The sequence below is a fragment of the Brachycentrus maculatus genome, unplaced genomic scaffold (genome assembly GCF_059751285.1).
Source record: "Brachycentrus maculatus isolate JH-2025_06_01 unplaced genomic scaffold, ASM5975128v1 h1tg001281l, whole genome shotgun sequence".
In the NCBI taxonomy this organism is placed as follows: Eukaryota; Metazoa; Arthropoda; class Insecta; order Trichoptera; family Brachycentridae; genus Brachycentrus; species Brachycentrus maculatus.
Window position 1 is genome coordinate 8264 of NW_028281954.1, and position 18301 is coordinate 26564.

The 18301-nt window shown below is 35.5% G+C and overlaps 1 pseudogene; it reads right to left on the reverse strand.

Annotated features, from left to right (window-relative positions):
* Positions 1-14649: 14649 nt before the first annotated feature.
* Positions 14650-15739, reverse strand: LOC148299195 (uncharacterized; annotated as a pseudogene).
* Between the last annotated feature and the right edge of the window lie 2562 nt (positions 15740-18301).

Sequence of the window (18301 nt, forward strand, 5' to 3'; positions counted from 1 at the left end):
CTTCTTATGTTTTATATTCAGCAACTTCTTCAACTTTCTATTTAGTTATTTTATTTTATCCCTCAGTTTATGCTCTTTCTTCATCGTTAGAGACTATGTTTTCTGTAAATTATATTGGTTTGTTCTCTGCCTGTGATTATATCTTTAACTCTGCGTTTTCTGTAATTTAGACATTTTCTTAAATTTTCGGAATTTCTTAGGCTTATTCAGCTTTTTGTTCAGCTTTTTCTTCGGATAGGATTTGCTTCTTTTAGTCCTTATTCTATATATTTTTATTTTTTTCTGTTTACCCTACTTTTATTTCATTTTCTTCAATTATTTTTTCACTCTTTTAATCTGATTTAATTATTTCTGGCTTCATTTCAACCCTCTATTATTCCTTTTTATTAATTGCTCCTTCTTCTACCTTTTGAGATGATTTTAATTCCTTATCCTCAGTTTTTTCAGCCTGAATAATTTCTTATTCCTCCAATTTTTTCAACGATTCGTTATGTATATTTGCAAGGCATTACTTTTCCATCGCATGAGTCACTTATTTAAACTTAGAAACTATCACATGCACAATAACCTATCCTTTTGGTATTTGTTGAAACTATTCTTCTCCCACAACCTTATTGAAAAGAGGACTATTATAGTATTAAGCATCTGTCAATTTTATTATATCTTTCGTGTAATCTTCTTCATTAACTTCTTTCCAAAATTGTTGCACTTGCTAGTTGTTTGGAGAACACAGAATCATCATTCCAGATTACCCCAAAAAGTTCAACATGATATTTAGAAGATTCTAAACAGTGCAAGAATGAAAGAATGGGTCATTGCATATAATAATATCATATGTGACTTTGAAGCTTTTATATTAGGGCCAATTCATCTTAAATGCAATAATGCTGTCCATTCCATTTAGCGAGCAGTTTGATTTCAAGTTTGCAATGACTTAATCTGATCGATCAGTCATGGCAACCTTCTTCGCTTATGTCCATTTTAAGAGACTCATACCAGCAATTCCTGTTCCTGAGCCCATATCTAAGACTGATTTTCCCTTGAAAATATGTTTATTCATGATAATGTATCTCGCTGAGATCACATTTGAATCCCAAAGTCTTAGCCCTTAAAATTGATGTGGAAATTTAGGAGCATCTTTGATCAGCAACTTAATTTTTAAAGCATAATGCAGTACAATTGTTCTAGTTCTAAGCTGCACGAAGAGCTTCCCTTCAACAATTTCATTCTGTTGTGAATTCTTATTCCCCATTCCTCAAAAACAAACTAAATTATAATAAATAATCATAACAAACACTAAATAATAAGATTAAACTCCTATTCTTAGAGCCTATATTTAGTATTATTTATGTCAAGTTTTGCTATTGAGCTCAGCTGAATTAATAAACTTGCCAAATGTCGTAAAATTTGTTACGATTAAAACATAATAATTACTCAGAAATAACAGTAAGCAAGCCATGAGATCTTCTGTCTCAAGCAATGCACAAACAGCGAAGTTTGTGAATATTGCTGAATCACAATAATTGCCAAATTTAGATCTAAGCCGGCATCTTAAAAAGCAATATTCGTTTGGCGAAATTCAAGAGTACTTCGATGCTATAAGATAGACAGTCTTTCGGCTTAAAGAAGTAAATGTCGTTTGGCGAAGGAAGAAACCATTTAATCTAACACTCGTTGCCTCAAAGTTAAAATGCAATGAAGAGCTCAATTTCTAATAACGAACGCTCTTTAAACTTTTCGGGTTTTAGATCCCAAAGGTAAAGTACCCCAAAGATTCATAAAGATGAATAAAAAGGAAATGCATCGAGCAGATAACAGAAAATAAAAGCAGTTCCTCTCGAACCCCTCCCTTAAAGCCTTGAGATAGAGTCGAAAAGGGCCTACTCCGTAGTGAATGAAGAACATTAAGAAAATAATACAGTATGTTTTTGTTTTAAGAAAAAATGATTCAATCATGTCTGTTCTGAGTTATGCTTATTAATGCTTTTATATGTTCATTTATTTTTTATTTATTTTTATATATAATTGAACAGGAAGCGATACTCAATATCGAACTTTGAGATCAAAACAATTTAATTTGGCCAAAAGACTTCGAGGATGAATTTGTAAATAATTAACCACTTTTGAGAGAAATCGAGCTGACGAAGTTGAAAAGTCGAAACAGAATTTAATAGGAGGCTCTAAGAATTTAATAGAATAATTTTTGAATTTATCATTAATTAATGTCTCAGGAGCAAATTTCGATTGATATTCTGAAGCCCATCACCAACCCGAAACTTCAAAGCTTCCCCTATACAGAAATAATATTCATTGGAGAGCTTAGTTTTTTCCAATCCAACGACATTCAAGTCATCTGCGTTTTCCTCAAAAATAAACTTATCATCAGCGAATCTCTCAAATCTGCCTCGGGGCATTACATCGCTGAGGGCAAAACTTTCTCAATAGACTTCTGTTTTGATTTGAAATTTGAACTCTTATACAATTCCGAAGTACATTTCAATTTATTCAGATTTATTCAGTGCCAAATATCAAGGGGGTTCGATTCATTCAAAAAAACCATCATGATTTATATCTGTACTTTACTGAAAAACAAGAATAAAAAAGTAAGATTGTTAAGTTGCTGAGAAAGTATCTGATTCAAAGGGGATTCCATGAATTCTTTAAGCCTATTCAAAAATTGGGAAAGGGAAGTTTCGCTACTGTTTTCGAAGTCAAACGACATCATGACAATAAATTATTTGCAGTCAAGGCATTCTCGAAAAATCAGCTGTCATCGACTCCCAGGGGAAAATAGGGCTTAATCAAGTAACTATAAGTTTTACGATCGATGAGGCATAAAAATGTGCTCAACTTAAAGGGAGTTCATGAATCCGATAATTCAATTTATGTGTTGCTCGAACTGATCAAAGGAGAGCACTCTATGAAATTCATCAACAAAGCTAGAAAAAATAATATTAAAACAGAAGAAATTCAGGGGTTTATGAAAGGTTTGTTGAAAGGACTGAATCATATTCATCAAAAAAGAATTATGCACAGGGATTTGAAACCTGAAAATATTATGCTGAGAAATGGAAATATTCAAGAGCCTGTAATCGTTGATTTTGGGCTAGGAACATTATGCGACCTTGAGGAATATCTTTTCTATAGATGTGGAACCCCTGGGTATATTGCTCCGGAAATTATAGCACTTAGGGACAATAAGACTCATGTTTAGCCCAAATGTGATATCTACTCAGCCGGCGCTATCTTCCATCTTTTGATCACAGGCCGAACTCTCTTCGAAGGGGACACTTTCGACGAGATTTATCAAAAGAATAAAAATACATAGGCTTTTATCGATTCTAGTTAAATTTATGAAAGAACCGAAAATGTGCACGCTTTTGATCTGATGGCCAAAATGCTTTAAAGAAACCCCGAATTCCGAATAACTGCCTCATAAGCCTTAGAGCACCCATTTTTCAGCAACAAAAATTGTCAAAACTCCAAGAATTCTTCAGTCGAAACCATGGCCGAGTAGAGCTCAACTGAAAGAATAATAATGCCGAAAATCCTAAGTTTTTGATTTTATGTGATATTTTCAATTGTTTCGATTTGAATAACAATGGTTATGACATTGATTTAAAGAAAATGCATGCAGATCAACTTTTCTTCAGCACTAACATTTCTTTTTCTTTTTTTCTCGATCTTCGCCCATTTGTTTGCTTAATATCATCCTATCGTCGTCCTGCTGAATTCTATTCGGGAGGTATTTATCGACTATTTCCTTTCCCATCATTTCGAAGGCCTGAGAAATGTTTAGGCCTGTTTTAGCGCTCACTTAGATAAAAGGGATCGAGTATTTATCGGCGAGGGTTTTGCCTTAGAGAGTCTTAACTTCATGTTCATCTTCATGCGCGTCGATTTTATTAGCAATGAGAAGCCTCACCACTTCTGAGGGAGCATGCTAATTGATTTGTTTGATCCACTTCTCTGAATGACCACAAATGTACATAAGTTCTGGTAAGACTTCTCATCGATGACCGAGTACACCAGAATAATCCCAGCAGCCCCCTTATAATAAGCCTGAGCGATATTCCGGTACCTTTATTGGCCCGCTGTGTCCCAGATTTGATACTTAATTCTTGTGCCATTTATTTATGTTGTTTTTATTTTAAAATCCACGCCGATTGTCGATACATAGTTTGGCTTAAATGTGTTTTCGCAGTACCGCATCAGAATGTTAGTTTTGCCGACTCCGCAATCCCCAATGATTATTAGTTTCAGCAAATGATCAGCCTTCCTATTTGAGTCCTTTGAGTCCATTTCAGAATTTATGCTATATGAGATTATAATATATTCAATAGTTTTCCGTTTTAATTAATATCGAAATTGAATATCGAATTCGACATTAATGTGAATGTATTAACACACTCAGCTTTTCTTCTTTCTTATGTAGAGTTGACTTAATACACTTAATAGCACTTTCCTTTATTTAGTTCTTAGTTATTTAGTGTTGTTATAGGTTATATATGTTGAAGATTAAAAATTGAATTAAACTAAACTGAAATAGGCATTTACATATTAATGCCGTCAATGTTCTAAAAAAGTCAAAAAGACACAAAATAAAATCAAAGAAGCCAGAAAATAGCAGAAAAGTAAGATAAATAGAAACGAAATCGAAATAAAATATACATGAAAATTTGTATGTTCTTTAGTTCGGTCTGCACCAGAAATCCAGTCGAGTAGTCGAAGAGTTATTGTGAAGAGAATGAACATAAACGCAACAAAGGCAACAAAGGCAGTCCTTCAAACAGAGCACTTAAGAAAGGACGACAAATTCTAAACATCTCAGCATATGAACCTCCTTCAGTTTTTCTGCATATTTCTCGGAAGAATATCATATAGTAATAATTCTTCGCGAACGATATCATAAACTGTCAAATTTAAAAACATATAATTGCGAGGACAAAAGGGTCAATAATGGTGGCAGTCGATGGCTAATTCAGTGACGAATTGTATCAGAACATCAGCCATTCTACCGAAGTGTTTCATTCGCTGGAATAAAGAGAGTAACCTACACAAAATATGAAATAATCTGCAAGTAACTAATATGGCCAGCGATCTAGAATCGAGTATAACAATTTAAATATGAAACAATTCACAAATCTGAGCACTTATATCTACCAAACAATGCAAACAAGGACCTCAATTCCCAATAACCAAAAGAGTCTTATCATAAACTGCGAAGACTAATAACATACCTCTTGCGAAGTGTCAGAAATTGAAGAACTCTTCAACAAACTCACACGCCAGTCCTCACACCCCAACATCATGATAATTGCTTCTAAGCACTTACAAATTCAATAACTCGAAGTCCAGCTCAGAAAGCATCAGCATCTGGGTATGTTTATGTAGCTGTAAAGAGTGAAACAAAACCAACAATTATTTTGTTACATTATTTATGCCAGTCATGCCATTAATTTTATTCGGATCAATGAAGATATGATAAAATAGAATGTGATATAGAATTTGGCGTTGAACAACGCCGAACATACCAGAATTCTCAGCCAAATTATAAATGAAGTCTTTAAGCTGAGCATCCAATTGAACCATCCTCCAAATTCATAGGGCCATCAATAAAACTAACAAAAACCAAAACAGTCTCAGATATATCATGATGTTATTGACTCCTTAAAAGAAACAATCTGCCTCAGACAATAGTCCAATAAAATACATAAAATAGGCTCATATGATTTCACATAGCCATAACTTCTTTCCCATAACTTGAATTCCTTTAAAGGATAAGCAATTGATTATTGGGAAGAGTAATTGCAAAAACCAATCCGGAAACTGTCACTCATGTAATAAACTAAAGTAGTACATCATTACGCTCTAGAGGATTATTTAACAAGGCTGTGTCAGAAAGGAGCCCAATATGAAGAAATTGTGAATAAATATTAGTATATGGTATTTAGTGGAAAGACAGAAAGTGTATGTCATTTTGACGAGACTCCATTTTTGTTATCATTGACCCCTGATTTTAACTATAAAACTCAATGATAACTATTTATACTATCTGCTATTGTCCCATATATTCATCTTCATATTCATATTTGTGTGTGATTGTATTTCATTTTATACTATTATTGTTGCATACTTACTATATGCTATTCCACACTTACTATAAATAATTAAAATTAACGAATATGAACAGTAATGAAAAAATAGAGCAACATGTGCTTGACAAATACTGCCTCCTCAAGAAACTTGGATCAGGCGCATATGGGCACGTCTGGAAAGTAAAGAACAAAAAGGATGGCAATATTTATGCCTTGAAGAAGATATTCGATGCCTTCCAACATTCCACAGATGCGCAGAGGACTTTCAGATAGATTTCGGTGTTAAAGAAACTGAAGCATGAGAAGATTATAGAATTGCATGAGGTAATTCCGGCAAAAAATAATGCAGACATTTACTTGGTGTTTGACTATATGTAGTCGGATTTGTATAGTCTCATATACTAGGGCAAGCTGGAGCCTATTCATATCAAGTACATTGCATACCAGCTTCTCGTCGGACTGAATAGTATGCACACTAACAACTTGATTCACAGAGATCTCAAACCATCAAATTTGTTGCTTAATAGTGATTGCTCCTTGAAGATATGTGATTTTGGGCTGGTGCGGTATCTCGGGGGCAATGAGGCCAATGATAATGCGATGTTGACAGAAGGGGTTGCTACGAGGTGGTATCGAGCTCCTTAGGTATTGTTGGGTTCAAATTCTTATGGTGCAAAAGCTGATGTTTGGAGCGTTGGTTGCATAATTGCCTAAATGATCACAAAAAACCCACTTTTTCCAGGAAACTGCACAACAAGTCAGCTATAAAGGGTCTTAAGATTCACAGGGCAACCATCACCAAACGATGTAGCTTCAATTCAGGCAGATTTAGCTGAATTAATGATTACCCAAGTCCAAGCAGGCAGGACTAAAAAGATGGATCATTTTACCAGTTGCAAATCCCTTCATCTTGAAGCCATACAATTAATATAAAAAATGCTAGAGTTCAATCCTCAAAAAAGGCCCTCAGCCTAAGAAGCACTGAATGACCCATACTTTGCTGAATTCTTCAATGAGAATGATGTAAAAGCTAAGAAACAATCCATTTTTATGGAGGTTGACGAAAATGTTAAGCTTGGGAAAGAATAGTATCTTGCAATCATTAAAAAAAAGTTCATTGAAGACGATATCTCATCACCTCCAAAGTAGCTCCAAAGAGATCGAATAAATAACAGCCCCAAAAGGTTCTCAGATCTCAAGAAATCAAAGAAATAGCTCTTCAAAATCCTTTAGTAAAATATCAAAGGACCAGAAAAGCGAGAGCACATCCAAGAAATAAAAACTTAGCGGCATCCAAACAAACGTAACAACAAACTTGTTCAAGTAGCTATGCCAATCGCGCGAGAAAGATGAAAAGAAAAGTACTTCTAATAGTTCCATAGCAAAAACAAGCAGCTCAAAGAACTTTCATCAAAACAACAACAAATAGAACAAACTGACAGAAAACAGAACCAAACAGCATTAAATAGCCTAACTTTCCAAAACAATTAAAAATTCCCATGCGTCAATTAATTCTAAAAAAGAAATGCCCTGCTACATTGCTGATCGGAACAATGAAAACAAAATACCAAGAGCGAGCTTCACGGGATTAAAAAAGACATCGAAATTGCAAAAGCATTGATAGTGCTATAAATCTATATTAATCTATATTATCAACCAATCTATTTATTATTTTGTGTAAAATTAATTTAAGCTTTCAAAATGAGCATTCATTTATTTGATAAAGAAATTTGATGCCTGAAATGAATACCTTGAATTTTTCAGAGTATTCTTCATATTACAAAAGAATGGAATGAATCGTAATATTGTGCAACAATTTCAAATTGACTCTATCTCTCTGTACTATACTTTAAATCTATTTGATCCTTCGATTTTTGCAGCCTAACAATTTGTCATAAAAATAGTTAATAAATTTAACAATAGTTCTACTTTTCTGAGGCAGTTCAAGCCATCTCATGAAAGCAGTCTAATTAAGGAGTAAAATGACATGGTCCAACAACCTTAACATGTATAAAGTCCTCATCTGCTCAATACTATCTATCACATAGTTCAATAATAATAGAATAGTGCTCATAAATTAGCGACCATATTATTATTTACAGCTTATTGAGTATTTAAAAACTAAACAGAAAAAAATATGCCTGAATTAATTCGAACAAGCTCAACATACAATTTTAACAATCGAAATGCGAGTATTTACACATTTTTATTCCGATTGCATTTTGTAGTGAGTATTCATTGATTCATGGGAATTTAAATCTATTTAAAAGTCAATGTAGATTAGGGAAGAAAAGCCATCAAAATTATGAGTCGATTTAGGCCAGCTTCAGACTATTTTTTAAAGATTTATAATGAATTGGCAGAGGACTGAGGCTATTCCATATATATATATTTATTGCACTGTTAGATTTTAACTATTCTATATAATTCTGGCATTTAGATTTTGGCCATTGTAGCATATTCCCGAGAGAAATTCCAATCGCAGTATCTTATTTTACATGCAAACGAGTAAGCATGCGCAAGAGAATATCTGAAATAACTATTTGGATGTTTATTTTTTAAAATGTGTGAAGTTTAAAAGATAAATCGAAGTCATCGTCGAATTAAGTGGAAAGGGTGTGTGCTATATTGAGGCAAGAAGATATCATGATGAAGAAAATAATAAGTACTTTAGGGGTGGTTTACAATTCGGCTTTTCAGAAGGAGCCCACTATTTATGAAGTAGAAAATTATCATGTGATAATAATTTGAAAATATATATTCTATAGAGTGCATGCCTCAACAGAAATATGAATCCAAATACATGAAAATCTCCTACGAGCAACGAGTTCTTGCCATAAACTCAGTCCTGCGAGAAGGAAATACAATCATAAGCACAGCAAACAGACTAGGAATTAAGGCATCGACCACTCGAGCTATATTGAACACATATAAAAGCTAGTAGAGAATATTTTAAAAAAAGAAAGAACATCGAGAACGACTGATTGAAACGAAGATTAAAATGCAAAATATATAAGAGAATCGAGATTATATCTGTCCAACTACTACTCAACAGACTCTGCAATGGAGCCAGCCTTTGGTATGGTACAATGGGCAGGCATACTCTGTTTACGGCTTGTTTATTCCTAATGCTGAATAATGATATATTATATTAAATAAACTCATTTTTAAATTCTATTTGTGAAGACAATGTCAGCAGCATATTTATAAGATGAAACCCATACTTTAAACAGCATTCAAAGTGCCATAAATGTATTTGCTGATATTACAAGTCTTTGTAGCGCTGTTGACAAATAAACAACTTATTTCTTTTAAATTTTCCAAATTGTATGAGAACTATAGAGGCACCTGGAATTCCCAATATTCTTGGTGTGGTGCCTACAACCGTCTTTTATCTATTTTATTCTATTTATGTCTGACTGTCTTTAAAGTAATATCGGCCAAAATATTGGATTAATTTAAATAATATTCAAAGCTGAATTTTATATGTTAATAAATGTATGGAACTGTGCATATATTTAAATGCCTATATAATTTAATGTATATAATTCAATATATATGTATTTAGATGTATATATGCTAATATGCATGTTTTAATTTAATTTAAATATTGAATTGAATTAATTGCCCATCATATTCCTAAAAATGCAATATAATAATCAAACTCTTCATATTCTAACAATAACAAATAAGCTAATTCAAAGAGATATTTCATACAATTTGACTGCCATGATAACAAACCCATATATATATATGTCTAAAACACAATATTCTAACATATATTCTAACCTAAGCATATCAATAATTCGCATATACTCGGCTACAGACTTATAAACACCGTTAAATAATTAACGAAATATGGAGGAAGTAACATCATAATTGAAATCATTGCGTGAACGCCATGCCATTACCATACTCGAGCTCACAGACATCAAGGAAGATAATCAGAGACTCAAGAAGATTAACACTACTCTCGTTGAGAATCTTACCAAGGAAACTGCAGATGTATTTTACTCATTATTGTTCAGCCACTTACTGAAATCAAACTTATCATTTAGGGCGATCATTACCATCTTAGGATTGTTTAGTTGGAGGCAGAGATTGAGAGGATGAATGCTAATATGGGCCATGAAATATAAAAGAGGGTTAATGAGATCTCTGAGTAGTTTCAAGCTGGGAGAAGAAAACTCAGGAATTCTGAAGAGAACTAATGCCAAAAATGCCGAGAAGGTTGTGCCAAATGCCGAGAGGGTTGTGCGAAATGCCAAGAAGGGTGTACCAAATGCCAAACCTTAGAAGGAGTTATATAAAAAAGAAATGAGACAATCGATAGACTGAGAATAGACCTAAATTAGATGAAAAATAGTTACGATACACTCACAGCTAAGCCATCAAAACTGACCGAATACGAACAAATAAACTAAATGCTGAACTAATAAATAAAATAGTTTGAGCAAAGACAAAAGAATATGATCGACCTCGAAGAACATGAAATGTACATGCAAAGAGTGGAAAAATAATGGTAAAAAAAGTATAATTATTTGAATTAGAAGCATCGACTGTCTCTCAATCAGATTGATAACCTATTGAAAATGAAGGAGCAAGGGGGAGCGAACCAAGATGGGAGAGGAGGTAATGAGGGCAACACCAGTCAGAGAGAATATAGAGGCCTTAACTATGAGAGAAATACTTAAAATGATCAATGTGATCGTCGTGATCAAAAAGATCGTTATGACCAAAAAAGCAGGAATAACTGGGATCGCAATGAAAGAGACTAAAAGCAGATGCAGAAATACGATAAATAGAACAGACAGCAATAGATGGCGAAAACAATCCGAAACCTAGTCGGATAGATAGCCTCCAACAAATCCCACAGTCCGCTGAATAATCGAAGCGTCCTAAAACCAAACGCTCAATCCAGACTGCTAACAGATTCGGACTACTCCGCATTTTCAATTAAAGACGCAATAAACCGGCCATCAAAGCTAAGCTTCTACTGAACCCGCAGTCTGATTATTTTGTGCAAATGAATTCTATAACGATATATTGCCTGACCGTATGTATAAGTAGTGGCTGTATAAGTGTGGTGGATGTAACGAGCTTCATTATTATTTCGAATTTGATTGGGAATGAGTGAAGAAATGTAGAAGTGTGATAACTGCCTTAAAATGTTCCCGGAATCCAAGATGCCGACCCATTTCGGATACTGTCGCCGCAACATAAAGAAATGTGATAAGTGTAATGAGATGTACGACATAAACTTTGTGGATGAACATGAAGAGTAGTTCCATAAGATGGTGGCTTGTGAGCATTGTAAGAAGTAGTTCGGGAGTGCTGATGTCGAGAAACATTCCAAAAGGTGTTCTGCCAAGCCTGAATTTTGTGAGTACTGTGAATTGAAGGTGCCACCCAAAGATTTTCCATTGCATTTGAAGCAATGCGAGTCAAAGACCAAAAAGTGTGATTCTTGCAGGCAGCACATCTCCAACAAGTAATTTCTCATCCATATGACCACCTGCCGAGGCTATGTGTAGAAGTAAGAGCCAAAGCCTACCAATAGCTATACAGAGCACATTAAATAGCAGCAAATCAAAATGAAAGACCCTGCCAAATAGTATGCCAGAATAAAATACGAGCACACCAAGCCTGCTGATGATCGGATTAACCTTCAGGGCTTCAAGAAAATAGAGACTTCGAGCAAAGACATCAAATATGGCTACGAGAGTAAAGTGCCAAGTAGCAAATAAATAGAGAAGCCATATGCTCGCAGAGAAGAAACTGGCATAAATCACCCTATAAGGCATACGGGTCAAGACATGAAGCCCAGTCTCAATATTAAATACCCAGGCCAGGAGGTACCGGGCACTCGAACTCGGTAGTCGAATACTAATCCCATCAATGCAAAAGGGTCGTCGAAGGTCATCGAAGATCGAGGAAAGGCTTGGAACGAAATGCCAGCAAACAAAAACAACTATCCATCGCATCAAAACCACTATGGCCATCAATAACCGAGAATAAATCCGAAAGTGATACACACCAACGCATTGCACGAAGACCCCCCAAGGCTGAACTCGAGAGAGGGAAGAATCCCGGCACCCTATGCCTCCCAGAAGAACAACATCGACAAAAGGTAATAAATTCGAAAGCCAATGAACGCTGAAATATACTCCCCCAAGCCAACTTTCACGAAGCCTGCCAATAGCCACCAACCCATCCAGAAGCCAAGCAATACCTACAAGCCTGAAGATGCCTACTACCATAAGCCTACTTCGAATATCCCGTCGAGTATCCCATCGAATAAGCTGATTGAGAAGAATCAACCACCTCCAAAGGCATACGTTCCTCATCGCAATTCACCCCCAGTCTGGAACCCACAAGATTACGGAGGATATCAGGAAGCGAACCACATCCCCAACTATCCTGCGCATAGAAATGATGTCAGTGGGGGATCATTTGACGAGGATTAAGAATTGCAGAAGGCCATTATGATGAGCATGAACATAAGCAGCGACAATCGCAAGAAACATGACAATTTGCCAGCATAGTTCCTAAACGAAGATCTGATGAACCAATCCTTTTACAGGGATATAGACGTTGAGAAACAAAGGGCAATTTACGAGTAAGCAACCAAGAAGAACAGACGCCGCTGAACTGATCTACAATTAAATGCATCTCAATTATCAATAATAATCTCATCCCTCCAATTCTCCCTTCGCTCTCCTCTTTCGCTATCCTCTTTCGCCGTAGCATTAGCTATTATAACCACTGGATTTGAATTTTAGAAATTAATTAATGAAGGATTCCAGAGTTTCTCGTGTTTCGGTCGAATAATTCAACCCCAGGGAGTATGTGACCCACTATGCCTCCGAGAGAGATATCATAATTTGGAAATAAATATTCGATGCGTTTGATACTGATGAAGATGGGCTCCTCGCCCCGAGGGATCTCTTGGAAGCAATGTCCAAGTATAACGGTTATCACCCCAAGAGAAACTACATCTACCAGATCATGGCCCTCTTCGATAAGGATTAGTCCGGTAATATTGATTTCAGGGAGTTTCTTCGCATGGTCCATGAGAAGCCATATGAAAAAGACACCACTGATGATTTCAAAAAAGTGTTTCATTAAATAGACGAGGCCAACAAAGGTTATCTGACTGAGTAGGATCTCAGGGCATTGGCCCATGAGCTCAAGGAAGAACTATCCGAGGAAGAAATTAGAGTCATAATCCGGAAGCTCGATCCACAAAGAACAGGCAAAATATCGTTCGAAGCTTTTATGCAATTCAATATGCAAATTATACATTGATTCCATTGCTCTGATTATTATTTATGCATCCCAATTATCAAATATTCATTAAGTTTAACAGGTAGTTATTTATTACAGTTCAATTGTATTTATTATATGATTCTGTTGTATCAAATGCATGCCTGCCATCTCCATAAGTCTGAAGATACAAGTAAAATGGAAACTGGGCAGGTGATGCAAAGATTAAAATATATATATATAAAGAGCTTCATAAAACAAAATAGAGGAGCTACAGAACAAATAATCGAAATCGAATCACTTAATTGAGACAAATTGAGCCAAAGCGAGGCAAATTGATTTCACATTTAACCTCTCAATCAGCAATGTTCATTTTTTGTTAAGAATTCGCCACTTTACAACATTTGTATGAGAGAGTCCTTCAATAAATGGCTGGTACAATTCGTTTAGTTTTTCTCTGTTTTGAATAATCTTCTCGTTTTATTTATTGTTGCGAGAGTATACAATGCTGTCTACCTTTTCGTGCTTGTTTAACCTTTTCTTGTATTATGAAGTCCCAGAGGTGATCCGATTTGGGATTTAGTTCTTTCGACGGAACAAGTTCTTAAATAGTTCCTCCTCTTATCTCCGGTCCTCTTTTCGATAGCTTTGACTATCTTCTTCCTGCTATAGTTCCCGGAGTAAGGCTTTCCTTCTAAACTTCAAAAATGTTTCATATCTATGATCAGTTTTGTTGCTTATAATTTAACTAACTTACTTCTCCTCATCATCATCTTCGAGGTACTCGTTTAAACTTTACACATTCTTGTATTTGTCATTGGCTTTACATTTCTTTACTCCGCACTTGTCTGCTTGTTCAAGCTTTACGACATTCTCCAACAACATCTAAAGATACTCATGATTGAGGCCACTTTCTGATTACTCCGTGTTCTGTAGGGCTGCTTTCTTGTTCTTTTAAAGTGTGAGCATCTTCTAAATTAGTTTCCGATGTTCGTGCTCGAAGTTCATCTTATTTTTTATGTTACTGATTTTATTGTCCAATTGGACGATCTTTTCAGTGTACTTTTGTTTTTGTTTTTGTTGTATGGATGACTGTATTTTCGAGTAGGAGGGAAATACGAGTCGAAAGTTACTGTTTATTTTTTGGGGTTGCTTTGGGAGAGTTTTATGTTTTTCTATGGTTTCCATTTTGTTTACTTTCCAATAATAGAATATAGTATGCATGCAATGATGCGAGTCATTTCATAAGAGAAATAAATGTATTTAATTCTATTAATCATTGATGTCAGTTTCTATTCCATCCAGTTCCTCCTTTCTGAGATGAACCTAGATTTTTCAAATCTTCGGTCGGGTTGATTCCTGCAGATGGTGGCGCATTTGTTCCATTAAGCATGTGAGTAAGTATTTACTTGGTGTATTTGAGTCTCTTGGCCATCTCGGCATTTCGGCTATCCAGCGCAGTTGCTAATGGGTACTAACTTCTTTCGCCCTTCAAGTTAATATATGTCACGAGTTTTTGCTCACTTGAGAGAATAATTTCAGTGCGATCAGTAAAGTTGACCTGCACAATTTTATTGCTTAGCCTAAACATTATCGCGTGTTTGGTCTTCATCCACTTTTTCACATAGCAGAAGTTTCCTTATTTCTGTTCACTTGGTTCGATTTTACAGGCATCAGCGTATAAATAGTTTCTGAAATGCTGGAGCAGAGTCACTTTCTTTTGTAGTTCTCTTTATTGGAGGTATTAACTGAGAGTGTAGCGTGAAATTGTGTCGACTCTTTCACCAGGTCTTTTTTCAATATACTCAAAATCTTCATTGTTCTTAACCAGGATGATTTTGGTTGAGTCATTAAAATAAACTCCTGTGGAGCCATCTGATAATAAATAGCCTAATCCATATTTTGTGGAATAGTCGACCCACTTCTTAACATGGACTTCAGAGGACATCAGATTTGTAACCATTTCTCCGTCATTCTTTTTAAGTGTCTCGAAATTGTTTGGACCTGATAAGTTCTTTGTGCTTTGTTGGCCGTTTACTTCTCTTGAAGGGACTCGAAAGTTTGACCCTGAATTCGCAAAATTTTCGATTTTGGAAGGAATGCTACTTGTTGCCTGATGGATTAGTTTCTTGTCCGAGGGTTCATTTCTCTTTAGATTGTTCTCACCTTAACTATCCTTAGCTTGAAGTTTGGCTTGGCTTTGATGACTTGATGTCGCCTTGACTTGATCAGTAAAGCTCTTGGCAGGAGGAATTGTGAGTGTGCTTCGTTGCATGGTTTTAGGAATCGGCTACAATGTCATGAAAGGATCGCTCATAATTTCGTCAAGAGTTGGCCTTTTGGAGGGCTCCAAAATCAAAATTTTGAGAATTAAGTTCTTGCTCCAAAATCAAAATTTTGAGAATTAAGTTCTTGGCCTCTTCTGAAATGGTGACGTGATCTGGAAAAGTATACTGGCCCGTTTTAATCTTTTTATACGTTGCCTTGACATCTATTGTCTAAAAAGGAGGCTTTCCAATCAGCAAAGTATATCTGAGTTCACAATAGAATGTACATGATTACTCCAACTGACCAAACGTCAACCTCGTAAGAATGGCCTTTATTTTCAAGAATTTCTGGAGCAATGTAATTCGGAGTGCCACAAATCGTTTTCTTCTTCTCCCCATCGTATTACAGCCTAGTTGCTAATCCAAAATCTCCCAACTTAATTTCCAAGTTTTAATTTAGAAACAAATTCCCTAATTTCAAACTAAATTCGATAAAAATATTACTCCCGATGGATAACTTTGTTTTGATGCAAATACTTCAAAGATGAGACAATTTGTGATAAATAATATTTCACCTCCAATTCAGTTAACCTTTTTCTTCTCTTAATCAGCTCGTTGAGGGTATGGCTTGTGCAGACCTCTAAAAGAATGTAAACATTTTCATGATCCTCGAAAACATGCTCAAACTTCACAATGTGGATGTGGTTGAGCGATTTATGAATTTTGATTTAGGAAATAAGCTTTATAAATTTGGAAGTACTTTCTGTTTCGCACGGGCTTTGCTAAGCGTACTCTTCGCGATTATTTTGGCAGCTAAGACTTTTTTTGTTTATAAACTTGTCACTTCGTAGCATTTTGCGAAACCGCCTCGCCCTAAAACCTTCCCTTTCTGATATTTCTTGATCTTAACCTATCCGTTGGCAAGAGTACTCTTCTCTTCAATGATTTCTGAGATAGTTTGAACATCTTTGCCTTCATCGGCAACTTTGGCATCATCCATTTTATTTAAAATTTATTAAGCTCTTCTGACTCATAAGTAACTCAAAAATAGCATAAGTTATATCGTAATTCACATCCAATATGTATGCAATAAAGCAAAAGAGGAAAACCCAACATAGCCCAAACAACCAAAAAGACCGAAGAATTCAAAATGACAGGCTCTCCGTTAGACACTCCCTTTCCGAAATAGATTATTAATTGATTTCAATACATTTGTATAATATTAAATATTAATTTATCCAGTTCAGATTATGTCTGATGATGAGCTCGAGATGCTCCAAAGAGAACTCATGGAAGTACAAGAATAAAAAACGAACCCACTCTCTGAAAGAACAGTTGCTGAAATATTAATTAAACTTCAAATGTGGGGATTTCGTTTCTTTTCTACAACTGATAACAATTAATACATAACACCGCCTCAGCTCGATGCTGAAATTTATAGGCTTGTTCAAGAAAGAGGGCGGGTATCGCTGTCAATATTGCCACAAATGCTGAATGTCAGCCCTGATCTCATAGAAAGCAGGATTAATGGGATCTGCGAGAAATCAACACATGTCCGACATAATTCGTGGCTGATGTCCAAAGATTATATTCAGAATTTATTGCTCTCGCTTACCCAAAAGTTAGAACTCTCAGGAATTGTGGAGCTCGATGAGGAAGCATTAACATACGAATTCGATATCAGATTCATGGAGAAGATAGTGACCGATAATATAGCTCAATTCGATGCCGATTTGAAGGATTATAAAATGATCACTCGCTACTACCGTAACATGAAAAAACGGAGAATATTCGGCTTTTTGTTAGCATTGCGGCGTCCAATTTAAATCTCCACTATAAGCAAGTATCTCGCCGCTCACGAAGACACGAAGAAATCTCACGCGGGCTCAGATATTTAAGAAATCATAAAGTAGCTGATAAGTGAGAAGAAACTGAAAGGAATCCTTCAAAGTCTGTTCTACGTGCCCGATAAGTTTAGTCAAACTCAAAAGGCTGTGGTAACGTAGTTCTATTAGAAGAACGGGTATCTCGAGTTTGCAATGCTTCAGAAGAATTATATGCTTCCAAAGCCTTAGTAGTGGATCAGGAAGAATCTCAACCCCGAACTCTACATTATATTCGAAGGTATTTGCTTTAAGAAAACTCAACTTAACCTCTATCGTAACCAGTTAAAGAGTCTCCTCAAAGGCGATGGATTCGCAGAGATTTCCACAATCATTCCTTTTGATCTCGAGGAAAAAAAAATGAACCAGTTTTTAAAATAAAACTGCGAGGTCAAGAACTTCCAACTAAACGAAGGAATCTGCTATTCGGAGTAATGGCTGAACAAATGCGTAAATTAGTTTAGAGATAAGTTGATACTCGATATCTTCCTCAAAGATAGCAAAGATAAAAAATAATCAAAGGCAAAGAAGAAAGGTGTAAAAAAATAAAAATAAAAGGCAACTCGACTGACGGCTTAAGAGCTTACTGAAACTCTATTCGATGCTGGATTGGCCGAATACTCAGTTGCTCAGGACATTTCGGAATCTTTGCTCCCACTGTTGCTCGATAAGCTTGATGATTTGAAGATAAAACTGGAAAAAGAGCTGACTCAAAGCCAAGGAGTCATTAACAGCAACTTTCTCAAATACAGAAAATGCAAGAGCATCATTCGAAGCCCTGAAAACC